This window comes from Rhinopithecus bieti, unplaced genomic scaffold, assembly GCF_001698545.2.
Source record: "Rhinopithecus bieti isolate Rb0 unplaced genomic scaffold, ASM169854v2 scaffold_38981, whole genome shotgun sequence".
NCBI lineage: Eukaryota > Metazoa > Chordata > Mammalia > Primates > Cercopithecidae > Rhinopithecus > Rhinopithecus bieti.
The window spans coordinates 1649585-1672920 of record NW_016819573.1 but is presented as its reverse complement, the minus strand read 5'-3'; the positions used below and the strand labels follow the sequence as shown (position 1 = coordinate 1672920).

Below are 23336 nucleotides of genomic sequence, written 5' to 3'. Positions count from 1 at the left end.
CGTATTTTTCTTTAGCTTTCACATTGTTGCTGTATCTTAATTTACAAAGGTATTACCTGCAGCACCTTTTATAGCTTGCAATTCTTTATTAAGGTGTAATTTACATATTGTAAAATTTATCCTTTCTAGTGGGTAGTTTCTAGTTAGTAGGTTTATGAGTTTTGACAAACCCATAGTCATGTAATCATCACCATAATCAAGATACAGAACAGTTCCTTCACCCCCAAAACGTCCCCGTGCCCCTTTATAGTAAATCTCTCCCACCGTCCCCGCCCCTGGCAAACACTGACGTTTTGTTTTCCTATAAGAGTGCCTCTTCCAGAATATCCATATAATAAATGGAATCATAGTGTATGTAGCCTTTTGGGTCTGGCTCCTTTCACTTAGCACAGTGCTCTGAAGTTTATCCATGGCACTGCATCCATCAATAGTGTTTCTTTTTGTTGCTGAGTAATGTTCCATTGTGTGGATGAACCACAGCTTGTTTATCACGCACTGGTTGAAGGACATCTGGGTTGCCTCCAGTTTTGGGTGAATGGAGCTATGATGAATTTTCACATACTGGCTTTGGTGTCAACATAAATGTGCTCAGATTCTTAAGAAAATAACTAGGAATGGGTTGCTGGGTCCTATGGTATTAACCTAAGCATATGCAACATCATGTTTTTTTTAACATGGAGAAAGTGAACTATGTTTTATTTATGATTGCCTGATATCACTATAAAAATTCATATAATATACTGGGATGCTAAGAAGACAAACTTTTTTAAAGCCAGATAACACAGATAAACCGCTTGCAGTTTGGTATATATCCTCCCTCTTTTGTAATTTGTCTAAGAACATACCTCTAGATTACATAGTGAGGATTATACTGTATCTGGATGTGGTTCCATAGTCTGTGCTTTTCAATTTTTCTTTCCATGTCACCACCTTAAAATCTACCATGTCTTTTAGATTACTGCATAATGTTCCATTGTATAGATGTAAGAAAATTTATTTAAACAGTTTCTTTTGTTGCATATGCAATGAAATTGTTTGCTAATTTTTGGCTCTTATAAACCACATCTTTGAGATATATTTTTTTTTCATTTACAGTTATTTCTTTAGGATAAGCACTTAGACATAGACTTGCTGGGCCAAAGTGTTGCCTCTACCATTTTATTTCTCTTGGTTTTTTCCTTAACATTTTTTTCTCATGCATATATGAAAAGGTGATAAACAACACAGCCTGCATCACAAATCCAGGAGAAAAGGATGGTCTTCCCAGGAAATGGTGCCAGAATAACTCGCTATTCATATGGAAGAAAATGAAAATGATTCCTTAGGTCATCCCACACATTAAAAATCCATTCCAGATGGATTAAGGATTTAAATATAAATGACAAAATTTTACAACTTTATAATAAAATATAGGAGAGCATCTTTATGAAAAGATTCTTTAATGAAACTTAAAAAACATGAGATTAAAAAGTTTAACCCATAAAGAAAATAGTTGACAAATTTGACTACATTAAAATTTAGAGGACCCTGTCATGAAAAGACCCCATTCAGAGAATGAAAAGATAAATCACAATTTGCAAGATTTGCAACACATGTGACTAACCGAAGAGCAGCATCCATAATATAGAAAACGCCTATGAACAATAAGAAAAGATTAATAAATAACACAATAGAAATTGGGCAACAAAAGAACAGGAATTTCACAAAAGAAGCATAAATGATTTAAAAACATGAAAAAAATGCTCAATCTCATTATCAATCAAAGAAGTGCAGATTAAGACTCACTGAGATATCATTACATACCCACTGGATTGGCAAAAATTTTAAAGTCAGGCTAGGCATGGTGGCTCACACTTGTAATCCCAGCACTTTGGGAGGATGACTTGGGTCCAGGAGTTTGAGACCAGCCTGGGCAACACAGGGAGGCCCCATCTCTATAAATAAATAAACAAATAAAGCCAGACAGCACCAAAGGCAGATGAGGGTCTGGAGGGAGCTGGTGAACATGTAAACTTTCATTTTAAATTTTATTCTTAATTTTATTTTGCATGATAGTTACATCATGTTAGGCAAGTAAACTTTGGAAAACAGGTTTCCATCTTCAGTAAAAGTGTAGAGGCTGTGCTGTAATTTGACCATGCATGTCTATGCACTCCCATTCCCAGGGATGCCCAGAAGAAGCCTTGCATCTGGATATCAGCCACAGATACAGAGATACTCAAAGAAGCATTGTGCACCTGGAGAGAAATCAGATAGCCATTAACAATCGAACATAGAAACATTGGCTGGGTGCAGTGGCTCACGCCTGTAATCCCAGCACTTTGGGAAGCCGGGGTAGGCGGATCATTTGAAGTCAGGAGTTCAAGACCAGCCTGGCCAAAATGATGAAATCCCGTCTCTACTAAAAATACAAAAATTAGCTGGGTTTGGTGGCTCACACCTGTAATCCCAGCTACCCAGGAGGCTGAGGCAGGAACATCGCATGAACCCAGGAGGTGGAGGTTGCAGTGAGCTGAGATTGCACCACTGCACTCCAGCCTAGGCCACAGGGCAAGACTCTGTCTCAGAAAAGAAAATAGAAACATTGTAACATGAAGACGATCATATACTATACAGCAGTCCTGCTTATCTGTTGTTCCACTTTCTGTGGTTTCAGTTATCCGCGGTCAACCTCGGTCTGAAAATAAATGAAAAGTTCCAGAAATAAACAATTCATAAGTTTTAAATTGTGCACCGTTCTGAGAGCACGATGTTTAGTCTGCCTTGCCTTTCCTTGCCTTTCTCCTGGAAACTCCAATAAAGCCTCAACCTGGTGCTGTCTTTGCCCCTGCTTCTACCTCCTCACCCAAGGGTGTACACTCTACAGGGTGCACAGGAAGCATGACGCAGGCATCTGCACGGGTTCCTGGTGCTGCCCCCGTGGCCCTCTGTGGCATTGTGTGATGCTTTGTCTTGGAATTGGAAGTAATGAATTCTTCTTTCTCTCTCACCCCCGTATCAGTCACCCCCATATATTAACATTCCTGCTTCAATCACTGAGGCAGGGAGGTGTGATCAGGAAGGAGCATGCAGAGTGTCAGAGGTAACAGTAATATTCTATTTCTTAAATGTATTGGTGAGTTCAAGGGTATTTATTGTTATTCTTCAGACTGTACATATGTGCCTTTGTCTCTATGGCATGTTCCACAATAAAAACGAAAAAAATCTATAATTACTTTCATTTCCTACAAAAGTAACACGTCATTGTACCAATGTTGATGTCTTAGTTTTGATAAATGTGCTATGGTGTTGTAAGATGTTAACGTGAGGGGAACCGGAGAAAAGGTATGCTGGAATTTTTCATACTGTCTTTGCAACTCTTCTGTAAATCTAAAATTATTTCAAGATGAAAAGTTGCTACAAAGCAATGCAGAAGCTGAAGCATGCAGAGCCTTGGAGGTCACTTTAAAGTGTCTGGGTTTTGTTCTCTGAGCAGTCGGGGGTCCCTGGAGGGTTTTCAAAAGGTGGGCAGGACCCGATGGGTGTGATAACATAAAATGCAACTTCTGAAGAATTTCAAATATTGTCATAGATGTGGAGGCGGAACTTCCCTGCGGCCAGATGGAGATTGCTTTGACCACAGGCCTGTGCACCCCCGGGGTGAGGCCATGGCCCCTGCGAGGCGGGGACACGTGGAAGGGAGCCAGAGAGAACACAGCATCCATTGATCAGCAGGACAGCTGTGGGGAGGGACAGACCCACAGGCCGTAGGAGGGGCCCTGGGAGAGATGGGAAGGAAACAGAAGGACAGAAGCTGCCAGGATGGGTTGGGGATTGGGAGGGAGGTCTGGGGGCTGAGAGAGGGCTGGGAGCCCCGACTTCCTGCAAGCTTCCTGTGTCCCTCAGCCAAACCCTGAGCCTTCTCCCTCCTCAGGGCCCTTGCAGCCTGGCACCTCCTCACTCAACAGGTCTCCTACCCCACACCATGAACACACACCTGCCTCTCCTCCCTCTCTCTCTTCCTCTCCGCACCCAGAAGAGGCCCGTCCCTCCACCTGCGGCCTTGCCCTCCTTTTCTGATTTTTGTTTTTGTCTTTTCAGCTTACAAGATTTTTCATCATAAAATCAGATAAGACTTCCTCTTGATCCCAGGTTTCCCTCCAGCCACCACCCCGGACTCCCTGCTCAGCCAAAGCTCCTCAAAGCTGCACATGTCTCCTGGTGACTCTCCACTCTCTGTCCGCTTCTTCTGCTCCCCACCCCACTTTCTACCTACAGGCCACCCATCCCTTTGCCCATCATGGACCTCCCCCGGGCTGCTTTCTGCCTCTCCATCTCCCCGGGCTCCTCAGGTATTATAGACCCCTTTGCTTATCATCTCCCTCACTCAGGTTATGAGTTAAATTGTGTCCCCCCTCTGAAAATTCCTATGTTGAATTCCCAACCCCCTCAATATCACAGAATGTGACCTTATTTGAAGAAATGGTCTTTACAAAGGAACCCACATTAAAATGAGGTCATTAGGGTAGGGCCTAATCCAATAGACTGGTGTCCTTATAAAAAGGGGAAATGTGGGCACTCGTACATATGGCAAGGATGCCACTTGAACGTGAAGACAGCTGTCCGCAAGTTAAGAAGCCAGCCTGCAACAGGCCCTCCCCTCACAGCCCTCAACATAACCGGCCCAGTTGACACCTTGATTTCAAACTTCTATCCCCCAGAATGGTGAGACAATACATTTCTCTTGCTTATGTGACTCCATCAGTGGCATTTTGTTATGGCAGCCCTAGGAAAAGAACCTAGCCCGTGAGGGAGGCGAAGCTCTGTTCCCTTCACCATTGCCAGTGCCAAGAACAAAGCTTGGTGCACAGTAGGAGCTTCACAAATATTTGTGGTTTGGATATATGAAAAAACTTCTTTCCAAACTCCGTGGACACTCCTTAGTGTTAGGTCATGAGACACAGTGGCCCATGGTGCTCCCTCTGGGATCACTCACTCTGGGGGAGGCCAGTCACCATGCTGTGAGGACACTCAGGCAGCTCTGGGGAGAGGTCTGCAGGATGAGGAACTGAGGCCTCCTGCCAACACCAGCACCAGCTCATCAGCCATGTGAGTGAGCCATCTTGGAAGCAGATCCATCAGCCCCTGTTGAGCCTTCAGATGACTGTAGCCCTGGCCAGCAGCATTGTGACTGCAACCTCACGACAGGCTCTGAGCCAGAGCCACCCAGCTAAGCCATTCCTGAATTCCTGGACCACAGAAACTGTTCGTTGCCACTTTAAGCCCCTAGCCTGGGGAGTCATTTGGTACCTAGCAGTAGGGAACAAATACAACCTTTCTTTTAATTTAATTGTGTTTTTTGAGACAGGGTCTTTTTCTGTCACCCAGGCTGGAATGCAGTGGTGTGATCTCCGTGCACTGCATCCTCGACCTCCCAGGCTCAGGTGATCTTCCCACCTCAGACTTCCCGGTAGCTGGGACTACAGGCATGCACCACCATGCCTGGCTAATTTTTGTAGTTTTTATAGAAATGGGGTTTCATCATGTTACCCAGGCTGGTCTTGAACACTTGGGCTTAAGTGATCTGCCTACCTTGGCCTCCCAAAGTACTGGGATTACAGGCATGAACCATTGCACCTGGCCTCTTTTAATTTTTATTTTTAGAGATGGGGGGATCTTGTTTCATCACCCAGTCTGGAATGCAGTGGTGCAATCTTGGCCCACTGCAGCCTCCACCTCCCAGGCCCAGGTGGTCTTCCCTCCTCAGCCTCCTGAGTAGCCAGGGCTACAGGCATGTGCCACCACACCTATTAAATTTTTGTATTTTTTGTAGAGATGGGGTTTTGTCACGTCACCCAGGCTGGTGTCGAACGCCTGGGCTCGTGATCTGCCTGCTTTGGCCTCCCAAAGTGTTGGGATTACAGGTATGAGCCACTGTGCCTGGCCCTTTTAAATTTTTACTTTTAGAGATGGGGTCTCATTCTGTCACTCAGGCTGGAGTACAGTGGTGCAATCATAGCTTACTGCAACCTCAAACCCCTGGGTTCAAGCGATCCTCCCACCTCAGCCTCCCTAGTAACTGGGACTACAGACACATGCCAACCTTGCAGATAGATCCACATTAGTCTGTTAAGAGAAGTGTCATTCTGTTTACTGCCTGCCAACATTCCAGGAACATATTTTCATCCTTGATTTAGTAGGTCTGGGGAAAACCCTAACATTGCCTGTCTCTTTCCCATTGAAGCATCCTTTGAAACTCTCCTCATTCTCCCTGGGGCCTAGACAACTCCCTGGTTCCCTTGTGAGCTTCAATTCCACCCTTTAAACCCTGGGGGTTTCCTGGGTTCTGAGGTTCTGTCCTGGGCCTCCTTATCTCCCAGTTCAATAGTCACAAGCCACGGCAAATGACGAGTGGGTCAGGCACTACTACCAACCCCCCATCATGATGACAACTCCTCAACCTCCTTTCCGGCTCAGATCTCTCTGGAGCCCCAGATCGTCATCCCCAAGACAGGGATGTCCCATAGGAGCCTCAGGTTCAGGCGTTCAAAACTAAATGTGTCTTTTCTCCAGCCCCGCTCATCCCTGTTTTTGCCTCTGTCTGAGAGATGGGCCTGCCTTCCTCCCATGGCCTGCCATCATCCTGACCAACCCAGCAACAGCAACCAATCTAGCCCTATGGGTTTGCCTCCTTGATAGTTAGTTCAGCACCCCCATTTCTCCTCCTCAGCGCCCCATGCCCTCCATCCACCAACCAGGCCACCATCACTTCCAGCCCGGACCACATAACAGATGCCTCACTGGCCCTCCTGCTGCCACCTGGTCCATTCTCCACATGGAAGTCAGAGGAACTTCAAAATCTAACCTGGGGCGTGCCCCCTCATCTCTACTTAGACCTTTTGCTGACACAGGGGCCAAGGGAGAGCCTTCTCCTTGGCCCCCTAAAGGTTCTCTGAAAAATCACCTCGCAAAAGGCACGTTAACTAGAGAAAAGGTACACAAATTTATTTAACATGCGTTCATGGGAGTCTTTAGAATGAAGACCCAAAGATACAGAGGAAATTGTTCATTTTTTTGCTTACCTTCAATGAAGTATAAAGAGCCATGTAGAAATACGACTGGACAAAAAGGGTCTGATCTAAAGCTGATAGACTGAGTGGGAAAACCCAGCATGGCCTGCCTGTCTAGATTCTTCTTGGTCTCTCTGAGCAGTGCTCCTTCCTTCTGGGGATGGGGCAGGACCTTTTCTGGAATGGGGGTCTTATGACCTACAGTCAAAGGAAAGATCATTTCTTTATGGCCAGTTTTTATACAGAAAGTTGGAGGGAAAGTTAGAGTAGTATTTTTAGGTTTTATGACTAGCTTTGGGGAGAAGAGGTTCTGGTTTCTACAGCCCATGTTGTGGAAGAACGATTCTAGTTTCTATGGCTAGCCTTCAGGAAGAGGACTGAGAGCTAGGAGGGCAGGAGGGAGTCGGAGAAGAAACTCGCTTCTGAGGCCTTCATTTCTGTTTTCTAAGTCTGATATGGTTTGGCTGTGTCCCCACTCAAAATCTCATTTTGAATTATAATCCCCATAATCCCCAAGTGTCAAAGGTGGGACCAGGTGGAGGTTTCCCCCATACTGTTCTCATGACAGTGAGTGAGTCTCACGAGAGCTGATGGTTTTATAAGCGGCTCTTCCCCCTTTGCTTGGCACTCACTCCATCCTGCCACCCTGTGAAGCAAGTGCCTGCTTCTCTTTTGCCCTCCACCATGATTGTAAGTTTCCTGAGGCCTCCCCAGCAATGTGGAACTGTGAGCCAATTAAATCTCATTCCTTTATAAATTACCCAGTCTTAGATATTTCTTCACAGCAGTGTGAGAACAGACTAATACAGTAAATTGGTACCAGGAATGGGGTGCTGCTGTAAAGATGCTAAAAAATGTGAAATTGACTTTGGAACTGGGTAACGGGCAGAGGCTGGAACAGTTTGAAGGGCTCAGAAGAAGATAGGAAGATATGAGAAAGTTTGGAACTACCTAGAGACTTGTTGAGTGACTTTGACCAAAATGCTGATAGTGATATGGACAATGCAGTCCAGGCTGAGGTGGTCTCAGATGGAGATGAGGAACTTTTTGGGAACTGGAGTAAAGGTCACTCTTGCTATGCTTTAGCAAAGAGACTGGTGGCATTTTGCCCCTGCCCTAGAGATCTGTGGAACTTTGAACTTCAAAGAGATGATTTAGGGTATCTGACAGAAGAAATTTCTAAGTGGCAAAGTATTCAAAAGGAAGTAGAGAATAAAAGTTTGGAAAATTTGCAGACTGAGGAGGCAATAGAAAAAGAAAAGCCCATTTTCTGGGGAGAAATTTAAGCCTGCTGCAGAAATTTGCTTAAGTAACCTGGAGCCAAATGTTAATCACCAAGACAAAGGGGAAAATGTCTCCAGGGCATGTCAGAGACCTTCATGGCAACCACTCCCATGACAGGTCCTGAGGCCTAGGTGGGGGAACAGTGTTGTGGGCTGGGCCCAGGCTCCCCCCTGCTCTGTGAAGCCTTGAGACATGGTGTTCTGTGTCCCAGCTGCTTCAGTTCCAGTCGTGGCTAAAAGGGCCCAAGGTACCACTCACGTCATTGCTTCAGAGGGTGAAAACCCCAGGCTTTGGTGGCTTCCACTTAGTGTTCAGCCTGTGGGTGCACAGAAGTCAAGAATTGAGGTTTGGGAGGCTGTGCCTAGATTTCAGAGCATGTATGGAAATGCCTGGATGTCCAGGCAGAAGTCTGCTGCAGGGGTGGAACCCTCATGGAGAGCCTCTGCTAGGACAGCGTGGAAGGGAAATGTGGAGTTGGAGCCCCCACATAGAGTTCCCACTGGGGCACTGCCTAGTGGAGCTGTGAGAAGAGGGCCACTGTCTTCCAGATCCCAGAATGGTAGATCCACTGACAGCTTGCACCATGCACCTGGAAAAGCCACAGGCACTCAATGCCAGTCAACTAAAGCAGCTGAGAGGGGGGCTATACCCTCCAAAGCCACAGGGGCAGAGCTTCCCAAGGCTTTGGAAGCCCACCCCTTGCATCAGTGTGACCTAGATGTGAGACATGGAGTCAAAGGAGATCATTTTGGTTTACTTAAAGTTTACATGGTAAACTTAAAGGTTTAATGACTACCCTATTGGATTTCAGACTTGTATGGGACCTGTAGCCCCTTTGTTTTGGTCAATTTCTCCCATTTGGAATGGGCATATTTACCCAATGCCTGGATCCCCATTGTATCTAGGAAGTAACTAACTTGGTTTCAATTTTACAGGCTCATAGGCAGAAGGGACTTGCTTTGTCTCAGATGAGACTTTGGACTTGGACTTTTGGGTTATTGCTGGAATGAATTAAGACTTTGGGGGACTGTTGGAAAGGCATGATTGTGTTTTGAAATGTGAGGATATAAAATTTGGAAGGGGCCAGGGGCAGAATGATATCGTTCGGCTGTGTCCCCACCCAAAATCTCATCTTGAATTATAATCCCCATAATCCCCACATGTCAAGAGCAGGACCAGGTGGAGGTAATTGGATCATGCGGGCAGTTTCCCCCATGCTGTTCTCATGATAGTGAGTGTGTCTCATGATATCTGATGGTTTTATAAGGGGCCCTTCCCCCTTCACTTGGTACTCACTTCATCCTGTCACCCTGTAAAGAAGGTGCCTGCTTCTCCTTTGCCTTCTGCCATGTTTGTAAGTTTCCTGAATCCTCACCAGCAATGTACAACTGTGAGTTAATTAAACCTCTTTCTTGAATAAATTACCAGTCTCAGGTCCTTTCTTTCTTTCCCTCTCTTTCTTTCTTTCTTTCTCTCCTCTTTTTTTTTTTTTTTTTTCTCTTTTTTTTTTTTTTTTTTTTTTTTTTTTGTGACAGAGTCTCACTTTATCACCAGGCTGGAGTGCAGTGGCATGATCTTGGCTCACTGTAACCTCCTTCTCCCAGGTTCAAGCGATTCTTCTGCCTCAACCTCTCAAGTAGCTGGGATTACAGGCCTGTGACATGATGCCTGGCTAATTTTTGTATTTTTAGTAGAGATGGGGTTTTGCCATGTTGGCCAGGCTGGTCTTGAACTCCTGACCTCAAGTGATCTGCCTGCCTTGGCCTCCCGAAGTGCTGGGATTACAGGCGTGAGTCACTGCACCCAGCTGGGGATTTTTTTATAGCAGTGTGAGAATGGACTAACAAAGCCCCAACGCTGGCTTCTTACACTTTACAAAAAGAAGAGGAAAGATCATTCTTAGCATGTCATGTAAGGTCCTTTTCTGAGCTGGCCTCTGCCAACCTGTCTCCAGCCTCACCTTGCTCAGGCCTTAGGACCTTTGTGCTCGCTGTTCCCTCCTCCTTGAGCGTACCTCACCCAGTTGCTTTGCCACTCACTGCCCTGTCTCCTTCAGGTCTCCACTAAGGATATGTTCATCAAGAGACCTTTTCTGGCTACATGTCATGAAATAGGAGCCCCTTACTCCACGTTATTTCTCCCCTCAGCACTTACCTCCTCATGAATATTATGCCTTGGTTTGCTTATTGGTTTGGTTTTTTCTCCTCTTTCCCCTAGAACGGAAGAGCCATGAGGGCAGGGACTTTGTGTACATTTGCTCATGGTGCTTAACCCAGTGCCTGAATAGGGCCCTGCATACAGTAAACACTCAGCAGGTGCGATAAACTTCTTGCCTCTTCCTGCCACACAAATCTGGGCTCCTGCAACACTGAACTGCTTTTTGCTGCCGTCCCACACCACTCTTACCTCCAAGTCTCTGCCCACGCTGATCCTCCTGCCTGGAGGGGCCTTCCTCCTTTGTTTTTCAAATTTTCATTTAATTAAAAAAATATTTGTATATATATTTTCCAGAGATGGGGTCTCACTCTGTTGCCAGGCTGAAGTGCAGTGGCACAATCATAGCTCACTGGAGCCTCAGCCACCTAGACTCAAGCCATCCTCCCACCTCAGCCTTCCAAGTAGCTAGGTGCACACCACCATGCCCAGCTAATTTTGTATTTTCTGTAGAGATGAGGTCTTGCTCCTCTGGTCTCAAACAAACAATTTCAACCAACTCCTTGCTCAGGCTGGTTTCAAACTTCTGGCCTCCCAAACAACCTTCAGCCTCAGCCTCCCAAAGTACTGAGATTATAGACATGAGCCGTAGTGCCTGGTCATTTGCATATTCTATGGCTCCTTTAGGATTCTACTTGTGTTGTCACCTCCCCTAGGCATCCCTCCCTGACTATTTCCCCTCTGCCTGGCCAAGTACCCTTCCTGGGCTCCTGCAGTATCTCAGACATCTCAATTGCAGTACTCATCATTGCACTTTTGAAGGATGTTTGTTGTTTACATGCTTGCCTGTTGTGAGCATCCTGTGAGCAAACTTCCGCCCTGGTAAACCCTTGGCAAAGGGCCTGAAGTAGTCAATGCTGAGTGAATTTTTTATGAATGAATGAATGAATGAATGGAGTTAGCTTGGGTTTGGCCATAGGTCTTATTCAGTGACCCTGAACAATCTCTGTCCCTCTCTGGGCCCCAGTTTTTCTCAATCTGTGTAGTCAAGCTGGGTCTAACTAACCATCTGTGTTTATTAACACTGCAGTTCTGGTCTCCTAGCCCCTGGGGTTCTAATCCTATTGGGGGAGGCAGATGTCTGCCTGGATTGCATCCCCATGGGTCATTCTGATGTGACAACAGCTGGATCCATGAAGACCTGTTCCCACCCTGCAGACCTCAGACTCTGCTTTATAAGAAACCAGGTGAAAGGAGCACATGTGGGCTCCTGGAGGACAGTCTTGGAGGACTCCCTGGGATGGGGGAACTCAGGCAGGAGAAAAAGTGACCGCCTCCAGCTTACCGCCTTCCCTATCAGGGCTGCGGACTGAAAGGGGGAAGAAAAACAAGCACAGCTGCACAGGACAATTTAGCTCTTTCACCGTGAGTTAAGTTCCCAGCCGCCTGTTGGGTGAGGCCGCAGCATGACCCCGGCCCCCTCCGTGGCGCCACTGCCATAGCATCTGCCCAGTTTCTTTCATACTGTAAGGAAGAGGCCTGGGGTGTCCTTGGGTGGCCCCAGAGTTCTGAAGTGGGGCCATAGAGGGAAACGGGCCGTCCCCATGGGAAAGGAGGGAGAGGAAGCTAGAATGTTGGGGAGGGAGATATCTCAGTGCTGAGAATCCAGGGATGGGAGGAAGCTGAGCTAAGCTGTGGCTGTTTGGGGTGTGTGTGGCTTGTGGAGCCCCTCTACTATTTTTTTTTTTTTTTTTTTTTGCAGCTGGACCACTCTAAGAGGATGTGGGCAAATTTCACAAGCCCTGAGGGTCCCCCTTACCTTCTCTGTGAAACAGGTGTGGCAACTCTGATGATGCTGTGAAGAGGCCAGTCAGGTGTTTGCCACTCTCAGCATGCTGTGTGGCCCTGGAGAAGACAGTTACACTCTCTCTGAGGACATCTTTGCAAGGCAGGTGGGGGCAGAATAGAGACGCCTAAGGCAGCCTGTATCTGAAGTGCCCCATCCTTACACAGCATATCAAGACTATGTAGTATTAACACAATTTATTACTGTTGATGTTGGCCTTGATCACCTGGCCGAGGTCGTATTTGTCAGATTTCTCCACGGTAAAGTTACTTCTTCTCCTCTTTCCCATACTGTAACTTTTGGAAGGAAGTCACTATGTGCAGTCCACACTTTAGGAGTGGAAGTTGTTTATTTATGCTCTATCGCCTTGGGGGTGAAGTATCTCTACATAAACTATTTGGAATTCTTCTGCATGGGAAATTTGCCTAATCTCTCCCACTTACAGTCATGTACCACATAATAACACTTCCATCAACAACGATGGTGGTCCCGTAAGATTATAATGGAGTTGAGAAATTCCCATTGCCTAGACCTTCCAGTAGGACGAGATGTGGAGGTGACAGGCAGTGATATCGATGATCCTGATCCAGTGTAGGCCTAGACTAATACGTGTGTTTGCTTTTTTTTTTTTTTTTTTTTTTTTTTTTTTTTTTTTTTTTTTTTGAGATGGAGTTTTGCTCTTGTTGCCCAGGCTGGAGTGCAGTGGTACAATCTTGGCTCATTGCAACCTTCACCTTCTGGGTTCAAGCAACTTCCCTGCCTGAGCCTCCCAAATAGCTGGGATTACAGGCATATGTCACCACACCCGGCTAATTTTTGTATTTTTAGTAGAGATGGGGTTTCCCCATGTTGGCCAGGTTGGTCTTGAACTCCCGACCTCAGGTGATCCACCAGCCTTGGCCTCCCAAAGTCCTGGGATTACAGGTGTGAGCCACCACACCCGGCCCATGTTTGCAGTTTAGTTATTTTTATTTTTTGTTTTAATTTTTAGCAACAAGGTCTCACTCTGTGGCCCAGTCTGGAGGGCAGTGGAGGGATCCTAGCTCACTGCAGTCTTCACTTCCTGGGTTGAAGCTATCCTCCTGTATCAGCCTCCCGAGTAGCTGAGACTACAGGCATGCATCACCATGCCCGGCTAATTTTTCTTTTAATAGATAAGTCTTGCTATGTTGCCCAGGCTTGCCTTGAACTCTTGGCCTCAAACTATCCTCCTGCCCTCAAACTATGCTCCTGCCTCTGCCTTCCAAAGTGCTGGGATTATAGGCACGAGCCATGCATCTGCCTTCCATTTGTGAGTTTTTAACAAAAAATTTTAAAATTAAAACAAATTTAAAAATAGAAAAAAGCTTATGGAATAGATATAATCTTTTATAATAAATATATATAATTATTTATAATTATATATAAAGCTTATATATATAAATCTTTCTTTAAATCTTTTTTGTACACTTGCTTAATGTGTTTGTGTTTTAAGTTGTTATTACAAGAGTCGAAAGTTTTAAAATTAAAAGTTTAGAAAGTAAAAAATTACAGCTAAGGTTAATTTATTATTGAAGAAAGAAAAATATTTTTAGGGCCGGGCGTGGTGGCTCACTCCTGTAATCCCAGCACTTTGGGAGGCCAAGGTGGGTGGATCATCTGAGGTCAGGAGTTCAAGACCAGCCTGGCCAACATGGTGACTCTCCGCCTCTACTAAAAATACAAAAATTAGCCAGGCGTGGTGGCTGGCATTTGTAATTCCAGCTACTTGGGAGGCTGAGGCAGGAGAATCTCTTGAACCCGGGAGGCAGAGGTTGCAGTTGAGCCAAGATTGTGCCACTGCACTCCAGCATGGGTGACAAGAGCAAAACTCTGTCTCAAAAAAAAAAAGAAAGAAAAGAAAATATTTTATAAATTCCATGTAGTCTAAATGTACAACGTTTATAAAGTTTACAGTAGGGTACAGTAATGTGCTAGGCCTTCAAATTTACTCACAACTCACTCACTGACTCGCCCAGAGCAACTGCCAGTCTTGCAAGCTTCATTCATGGTAAGTATATTTTTACGGTTCCTTTTGTATGTTTAGATACACAAATACTTACCGTTATGTTACAACTGCCTACAGTATTCAGTACAATAACACAGTGTACAGGTTTGTAGCCTAGGAGTAGTACGCTACACCATATAGCCTAGATGTGTAGCTGGCTATACCACCTAGGTTTGTGTAAGTACACTGACGTTCACACTATGACGAAACTGCCTAACAGTGCATTTATCAGAACATATCCCCGTAACAATGCATTTATCGGAACATATTCCTGTCAATAAGGGACATGTGACTGTTTATTTATGCCCTTATTTCTTTATATCAGTGTATGCTTTATTTTCTTGTTCAAGTTGTTCCATCCAGCTTTGGTCATTAGAAGCTCTTTCAGTTGTTTTCTGTGTCCCTTTCACATCCTTCCATCATTGTGGATTTCTTTGATGTTTTAGGCATTTTCTTACCTTCTGTCATTGTACGATGCTCCAGGCTCATCTTGTACATTGTACATTTTCTAACCCAGTCCTTGCTTGAATCAGCCATTTCTCTCTAAATTTCTCTCTCTCTCTCACTCTCTCTCTCTCTCTCTCTCAGACAGATCTCGCTCTGTTGCCCAGGCTGGAGTGTAGTGGTGTGATCTCAGCTCACTGCAACCTCTGCCTCCCAGGCTCAAGCCATCCTCCCATGTCATCTTCCTGAGCAGCTGGGACTACAGGCACCTGCCACCATGCCCAGCTGATTTTTTTAATTTTTGTAGAGACAGGGTTTCGTCATGTTGATCAGGCTGGCCTGAACTCCTGGGCTCAAGCAATCCACCTGCCTCAGACTCCTAATGTGTTGGGATTGCAGGCATAAGTCACCATGTCCAGCCTGAATCAGCCATTTCTCCAGGGATGTAATCAGACACCCAAATCTGGTGTTAAGTGTGCTTATTACTACCACAATATTGATGCTTCTAAGTACTCTCAGCTGATAGAACAAGGAAATATATGTATATATGAACTTTCGTATATACACATACCTATAAACATTTCTGTATGCAACTATCAACTTACCTGTCTGCATTGGGAAGCTACTGTCTCCAACTCAAATCCATTGCCACATGGATCATTCCAGCCCCTTGCTTGTTGGTCATCTCTCACTCCAACGGTGAGAAACCTCATCACTCTTCTCTTGAGAATCAAATTGTCTGGACTTTGGCTAGTGGGAGCCCCTTTAAGTGGGCTCCTTTAGACTTGGCCTCATCATTCATTGAGTGTTTCCTTGCATTTTGACATGAGATGCTTCAGGTTCACCGTGCACTTTCCCTGCCCAATCCTGGAATCAGCCATTTCTCTAAGGACACTAGTTCTGTTTAGTGGGGAAGGCATTTAGGAGACAAGATCTGGACCCTGAGCGTGCTAATTGCTATAGATATGTTGCTTTTCCCTGGTCTGCTCATATCAATGTCTTCAATTAACACTCATAGCCATAGCCACAGATCCTTCCTCCACTCCATGTTTTTACTTCCTTTCCCCATAGTGAGAACGCTGAGTCCCAAAACATCAGCACGTTTACTCATTTCTTCCATCATACAACACAGAGATAGTAGTTTTAGAATTATAACACTAAATACCTAGACACCTGTGGTTAAACTTATTTATTTTCTTTGTGTGGCTATATTATTATTTGACATTCAGTTAAGCTCATCTCTTTTCTCTTTGTTTACAAGTTTACAGTTTACATTTTATCTTTTATTTAATTTTATTTTGAGAATGTAAAATATTTGCATAGTTAAAAGTCAAAATCCTGTACAAATATATTCAGAGGAATCTCACTCCCGTCTCTTTCTTCTCCATTGATATTCCCAGTAACTCCTTAAGAGTAACCATTTGCAATAAGTTTCTGATTTATCCTTCCTGGGTTTCTTTTGCATAATTATTTAAATATGTATGTAAATACAGAAATGTTTCTTTTTTATTTTCTTAAAAGTTTGCTTAGTATAGGTAGTCCTTTATTTTGCTTTTATCTTATTTTGTTGTTTAACAATATATGCTGGAAATCACTCCCTGTATTTTTATAGAGATCTTCCTTCTTGCCTTCACGGCTGCATAACATTCTCTCATGTGGTACCATAGTTTATTCATCCAGTTTTCTACAGATGGGCATTTGGGTATTTTCAACATTTTGTATTATAAATAATTCCTCAATAAATAACCTTGCATATACATTTTTCATATTTGTGGAATTACATCTTTAGGATAAATCCTAGAAGTAAATATCCTGGGTCAAAGAGTACATGCATATGCTGTTTTGGTCTATATTACAAATTCCTTCCTAGGTTTATTGCCAGCAGGCATTACTGACAATTTATAAGAGTAGCTATTTGCTCAAAGCCTCACCAACAGGTATTGTCAAGCTTTTGAAATTTTGCCAATGTGATTGATGAAAAATGGCATTTCAGTGCAGTTTTGATTTACTTAAAAAATTCTCGTATGTGCCAGGCCCATTGTACATACGTTTCCCGAGGACATGTGTTGGGTCATTTCAAACAACTCCAATACACCGGATCTTAGGGCTGACCTAATCCTACGGATGTTTGGTGGCTGTGGCTCTCCACCATGCCTTTGGGGCCAGGAGGGTCTCCACAGAGGGTCCCAGCTTCTCAATACCCTCCTCTGGTTCTGCAGGCTACTGACCCTGCCCTGAGTCCCCCACCAGCTGAAAAACTGCTTCCTCCACACAAAGAAGACTCTGAGTGAGGAGGATGACTTGGCTTCTGAAAAATGCTGAAGTCTTGACCTCCTCCACAATTCCGAGGGCCAGCTGGGGCCAAGGAATGATGGAGCCAGGACCTCAGGGTAGGAAGGACTAGTATGGACTGCTGCTTGAGGAAGCTGGATTTGGAGACACAGGGCAGCCTGTCTCCCCAGGATGAGTGGTCTAGCCTCTGATGACCTCTTGGCTTCAAAACTCACTAACTCTCTCCTCTTCTGGCTGCCTGAATAACCTCCCTAAAGCTTAGAGATGACCAGGGATTACAAACCTCTTCTGGCTCTCCAGGCTCTGACCCTCACTTTTCCAGTGGGACTTCCCCCGTTACCTAGTGCACTCTGTGTAAATCCATCCAGTCATCCGGCTATCCAGTCATCCACCCATATTAGTTATCTATTGATGCATAACATAACAAATCATTTCACAACTCAGCATCTGAGACAATAATAAACATTGTTTCACACAGTTTCTGTGGATCAGGTGTTTGGAAGCAGCCTCACTGGGTGGTTGTAACTCAGGGTCTCTCATGAGGTTGCAGTCAAGCTGTCAGCTGGGGCTGCGATCATCTAAGGCCAGATGGGGCTGGAGGAGCCACTTCCAAGGTAACTCACTCACATGGTTGGCAAGTTGGTGCCAGCCATTGACAAGAAGCCTCAGTTCCTTGCCAGCTGGGTATTTCCACAGGGCTGTTTGAGTATCCTAACAACATGGCAGCTGGCTTTCCCCATAGCAAGCAATCCAAGAAACAGCCAGGCAGAAGCCACAGTGTCTTTTGTGACCTAGTCTCTGAAATCACAAGTTATTACTTCTTCTACATGTGGCTGTTTACAGGGGAGTCTCTGAGTTCAGCCCACACTGAAGGGGGCTCCGGAGTGTTAAGAAATTTGGGGATATATTTTAAAATCATCACACCATCTATCCACTTAGCCAACAAAGATTTATTGGGCACCTGCTGTGTGCCTGGCCCTGTGAATAGCTCACAGTCCAGAACCTTGAGGAGTATAACATCTAGGTAGGAGTGCAAATTCAAATGTCCACAGGGTTCAGGAAGTAGTATGAATGAGTAAACTGAGCCAGGTGAGGACTCTGGTGAGCTGGATGGCACGTGCCTAGATAAAGGCAGAGGGTGCTGCCCAGTTCCAGAGTATCTGTGAAGCCTCCCAGCTTTTAGATGCTGACAGTTAATTCCATTTTCATGGTTTTTTCTTTGCTTTTTTTTTTTTTTTTTTTTTTTTAACCTTCTTTTTGCCTGATTTGGCCTATCCACTGGCAGTTTGCAAGCTCTGATGCAGCCACACCAAATTTCTCAATGTTCCCCCAAACATTGATTCATTCAACAAACATTTGCATGCACTGGGCCCCTTTCACACATTACAGAAATAACTTGCAATCACCCCCTGCACACGCTGTTTCTTTGGCTTGGAACGCCTTCTTATTTTTCTCCCCACGATGAACTTCTATTTCTCCTACAAAACCTAGGTGTACATGTCCCTTCCTCTAGAAAACCTCGTCTGACCCAATCTCTAGGGGTTTTATTGGTTCCCTCCTCTAGGTTCCTACCATATTTGTGTCCACAGTTCCAGCAATGCACCCCTGCCTCACTCACCAGAAGGTGGGCTCCTGGGGGTTGAATAAAAAGACAGGGTGGAAAAGATTGTCTCTGGCCACCTGGCAGGGCTTCCCAAGGGAGGCGGTCCTGGAAGGAGGAACAGGACTTGCAGAACAGGGGTCCCCTGGTGGGGGAAAGAGGAGAGCAAAACCAGAGGCAGGAAAGCATGGGTGGGGCCTGAAGCTGGGAGGGTCCCGGCTCCTTCCTCCACAGAGCTCACCCAGCCACCAAGGTTCTTGGCTGCCTCCCCAGATGATGAGGGGCGAGGCCTGCAGGCCCCCACAGAGGAGCCCAAAGTAATCAGGGGAAGGGAGACTGCTGGAACAAGAAACCCAAGTCCTGAATGAGTCATCGATGGAGTCTGTCCTACAATAACAAGAAAAGGCTGGACTGGGAGGGAAAGAGAAACTCCAGAGGTGCAGACCTCTCCAGAGGCTCCAGGATGTGCTAGGGGGAGCTGCACAGCCCTCTGTGCCCCCTGCCTTGGAGTCTGCAGCCCCAAGGCCCCCCAGAGCCCTGACTTTTGGCTTCCACCACCCTTGGAGCCAAACTTTTCTCCAGCCCCTCATGTCAGCCCCCTTGCTAGTGGGTCTCCCTGCAGCCCCTGCCCCTCCCATGGTCTCCTCCACTCAGCACTGGAGGAACCTTTTAAAGGGAGGTGGGGGCAAGAAAAACCTAATCTGATCACATTACTCCCTCCTGAATTCCTTCCCATGGGTTTTCACGACTGTAAGGAGAAAATTCAAACTCTCTGGTATACAGAGCCTTGCCCATGCCTCCCACCTCCTCTTGTGTCCCTGTCCCATCACTCTCTGGCTTTTTTCTGCCTCCAACATGCTCTCCTGCTACAGGCCTTTTGCATGTGCTGTTCCCTCTGACTGTAATGCTTTTCTCTGACTTCTTTTTTTTTGTTTGTTTTGAGACAGAGTCTCGCTCTGTCACCAGGCTGGAGTGCAGTGGCGCGATCTCGGCTCACTGCAACCTCCGACTCTCTGGTTCGAGCGATTTTCATGCCTCAGCTTCCCGAGTAGCTGGGATTACAGGCATGCGCCACCACACCCAGCTAATTTTTGTATTTTTAGTAGAGACAGGGTTTCATCATGTTGGCCAGGATGGTCTCTATCTCCTGACCTTGTGATCTGCCTGCCTCGGCCTCCCAAAGTGCTGGAATTGCAGGCGTGAGCCACCGAGTCCAACCTTCCCTGACTTCTTATGTTTTCTCTTTGAATCTCAGCTTAAGCCCTCTGGGCCACCCTCCTGGACCTCCACTGGGTTCCATTGATTTGTGCTCTTTTTTTCCCTTTAAGACCTTACCACCATTTGTATGAAGCATTCATTATTAAGATCTGACTGTCTTCTAGACTGTGAGCTACATGAAGGCAGGGGCTGTCTGTCATGTTCACCCTGATATGGCCAGCATCCAGCACGCTGTCTTTGGCACAGACTGGACACTCAATAAATGCATCTCGTGACCTCCATCCCTAGTGACACGTGACATATGCATGTGTTGTTGCCTCACAGCAGACGGGGGCAAGAGGCAAAGCTGAGGTTATGGGTTCCATTTTACAGGTTAGAAAACTGAGGTTCTGAGAATTCAGGCAAACCCCTAAGATGTCTCAAGGAGTTAGTGGGTGCAGAGGGACCTGAATTCCAAGGTCTCTGCTTATATATCACAGGCTTCTCCATCAGGAGGCCATTTTAGGGGCAGATGAAGTATAACAGATTGTTGTCCTGGCTGGACAGTGTGACAGTGTGAGTCATGCCTCCCTACGTGAAGCTCCCTGGCATAAATCAGGACAGTTAAACAAGGTAAGTTTTCAGTCTTTTTTAGGAGCTCTAAGAGGTTTTATTCCCATAGGTCATTTCCATCTCATCCTTTCCACCAAGATTGTGGGCACCCTAGGAAAGGGTGAGACAGTGTCTGAGGTCCCTAATGTACCCACAGGTCACTCTCCAAAGCCCGTCCTAGGACCTGATCAGGAAACATTTAAACATCAGATTTTCCCCTGTGAAAAGAGGAGGTCATTGAGAGAAGAAGCTGTCTTTTTTTGTCGTTTTCCTCCTCAGTGTTTCTGAAGTGGGTAATGATCACCAAAGGTTTTTGTTTACCTTGTGTTCCCATCCCCCTCCTTCTGTTTGTTTTGGAGAGCTTCTCTCTCCATGCAGCCCTGGTAGACCCATCATCATGTGCTCCCACCCAAGGGTGGGCATAGAATCTATTCCAGCCAATCAGAATATCTTCATTACCTTGGTCACAGTGATTGGTTCAAGAATTGACATGTGACCCAAGCAAAGCCAATCAGGGTCTTCCCTGAGATTACTATTTTGATGATGTCTCTATATTAGGATTGCCAGCTCGAGACTTTATAGGCCTGGAGGCCAACTTCTCTAGTCATAGGGAAGAAGCTATTAGAATGATGACAGAGCTCCTGCACCACTTCTCTGTTATAAGGCGCTTAAAGTCCCTTTTTACTTTGAGATTGAGTTGAGTTTCTGTCATTTGCAATCAAGAGTCCTTGGCCAGGCACAGTGGCTCATGCCTGTCATCCCAGCACTTTGAGACCAAGGTGAGTGGATCACCTGAGGTCAGGAGTTCGAGCCCAGCCTGGCCAACACGGTGAAACCCCGTCTCTACTAAAATACAAAATTAGCTGGGCGTGGTGGTGGGCACCTGTAATCCCAGCTACTCGGGAGGCTGAGGTAGGAGAATCACTTGAACCTGGGAGGCGGAGGTTGCAGTGAGCCGAGACCACACCATTGCACTCTATCTTGGGCAACAAGAGCAAAACCTCTGTCTCAAAAATAAAAATAAGAGTCCTTGATGGGGAAGGCCAATTTCATGCTGAGGGAGGTGCCCTTCAGCCTCCCTGTCCTGGGTCATTCTTTGCCCCTAGCACTCACAATAATCTCTGTGCCACCCCTATTCTCCCCATTAGAGAAGATGAGGATCACTCCTTTCCAGCCCAGTCTTCTGCAGCTCACAGCTAATGTCACCTGTGTCCTCTGAGAAACAGAGGCCAAAGACAGAGTTAAGAATGCCAAGAGATGCATGGGGGTAATGCCTGCAAAGGATAATGGGGAGAGGGAGCAGGAGAAAAAATGGGAGCCTTTGGACATTGATGCAGGTCTATGAAAGGAGACGGGGAAGGAAGAAGGATTGGGTAGAAAGAGCTTCAGACTGTGGTGCATCTCTTAGACAGTCTTGGACAGCCCAACAGGGGACTCTGGCACAAAGATTATTCATAGAGAAATCCTATATTAGGCAGAAATAATGAACCCTCATTCACAGTGTGCTTAGCTTCAAGCTGCCCAGGAAGCAGGTGGCCTCAGCTCAAAACCTGAAGCAGATCCTGAAGATATCTACAGCTCACACAATCTATCTTGAAGGGAGATCTCAGTGGACTCTATGGTTGATACGCTCTCTTAGTGCCTATACATTATCATAAGGGCCTATGGCAAAATGCAAACCCAAGCCTTCTGTCTCTGGAGCCTTCTGCCTCTGGAGCCCATTTCCTTACACACTGTGAACTTCAGATGGTGAATAAGCATTGTCTTCATGTCAATATGTATTGATTGGTAGCAGCTGCCTGCACTTTCTGTTGAGGAGGACTCTGGGGCAGTTTCTAGGTTTAGCAGAAAGTTCCAATATGGATTAGTGATGTCTGTCATGGGTATGGGAGGGGTGAGTATATGCACACATGCCAAGTATTTAGCATCCTCATAGTAGGAGCAAATAAATTTTTATTAAACGATTGAATGAATGCATTCCGAATCCCGTGACATCCTGCTTAAATTAGGCAACTCCCTTCCCCCAAGTAAGCCTGTCCCCTGGTGAGGTGTCCTGACACTTGGGCCTGGGAATCTCAAAACCACAGGCAGAGCTTCCATTTGCTGAGAACCTGTTATATGCCAAGCATTGTGTTAAACGCTTTCAGTGCATTCTTTCACTGGATTCTTACAAGAGCCTTATGAGGAGAGATTATATAATCACCATTTTATGCTGAGGAAACCGTGGCCCCATGCGGAGAGCTGCACAGTGAACCAGTAGCAGAACCCATTTCCACAGTCCTTCCCCATTTTTTCACTCCACCATATATGTAAGACCAGTGATGGATTTTGTTATTTCTCAAAATTTAGTGCAGCAATTGGCACATGATTCAGTTATTTGTTTGCCAGAGAGAGAGAGGGAGGAAGTGAATACTTGAAGTCCTTGGAAGATCCACTGGAAATTCCCAGAGAGATGAACCAAGTCCAGTCCAGCAGTTAAGCCTGTGTATTTGAAGGGTGAATTCACAACCCCTAGCCCCTAACATAACACTATTTTATTCTATTTTTATTTTTATTTCTGTGGGTACATAGTAGGTGTATATATTTATGGAGCACATCAGATGTTTTGATACAGGCATTCGATGTATAATAATCACATAATGAAGAATGGGGTATCCATCCCCTCAAGCATTTGTCCTTTGTGTTGCAAACAATCCAATTATACAGTTAGATATTTTTAAATGCAGTTAAATTATTATTTGCTATAGTTATCCTGTTGTGCTACCAAATACTAGGTCTTATTCATTCTTACTACTTTTTTTTTGTACCTATCAACCAACCCCACCCCACCCC

At 45.5% G+C, this 23336-nt stretch overlaps 1 long non-coding RNA gene across 1 annotated transcript in view; it reads right to left on the bottom strand.

Annotated features, from left to right (window-relative positions):
* Positions 1-23336, bottom strand: part of LOC108519850 (uncharacterized) — a 33630-nt gene that overhangs the window by 2948 nt on the left and 7346 nt on the right. The window contains exon 2 of the long non-coding RNA XR_001882741.1: positions 1804-1934. This is a non-coding gene — a long non-coding RNA (uncharacterized LOC108519850). The remainder of the gene's footprint in view (positions 1-1803; positions 1935-23336) is intronic.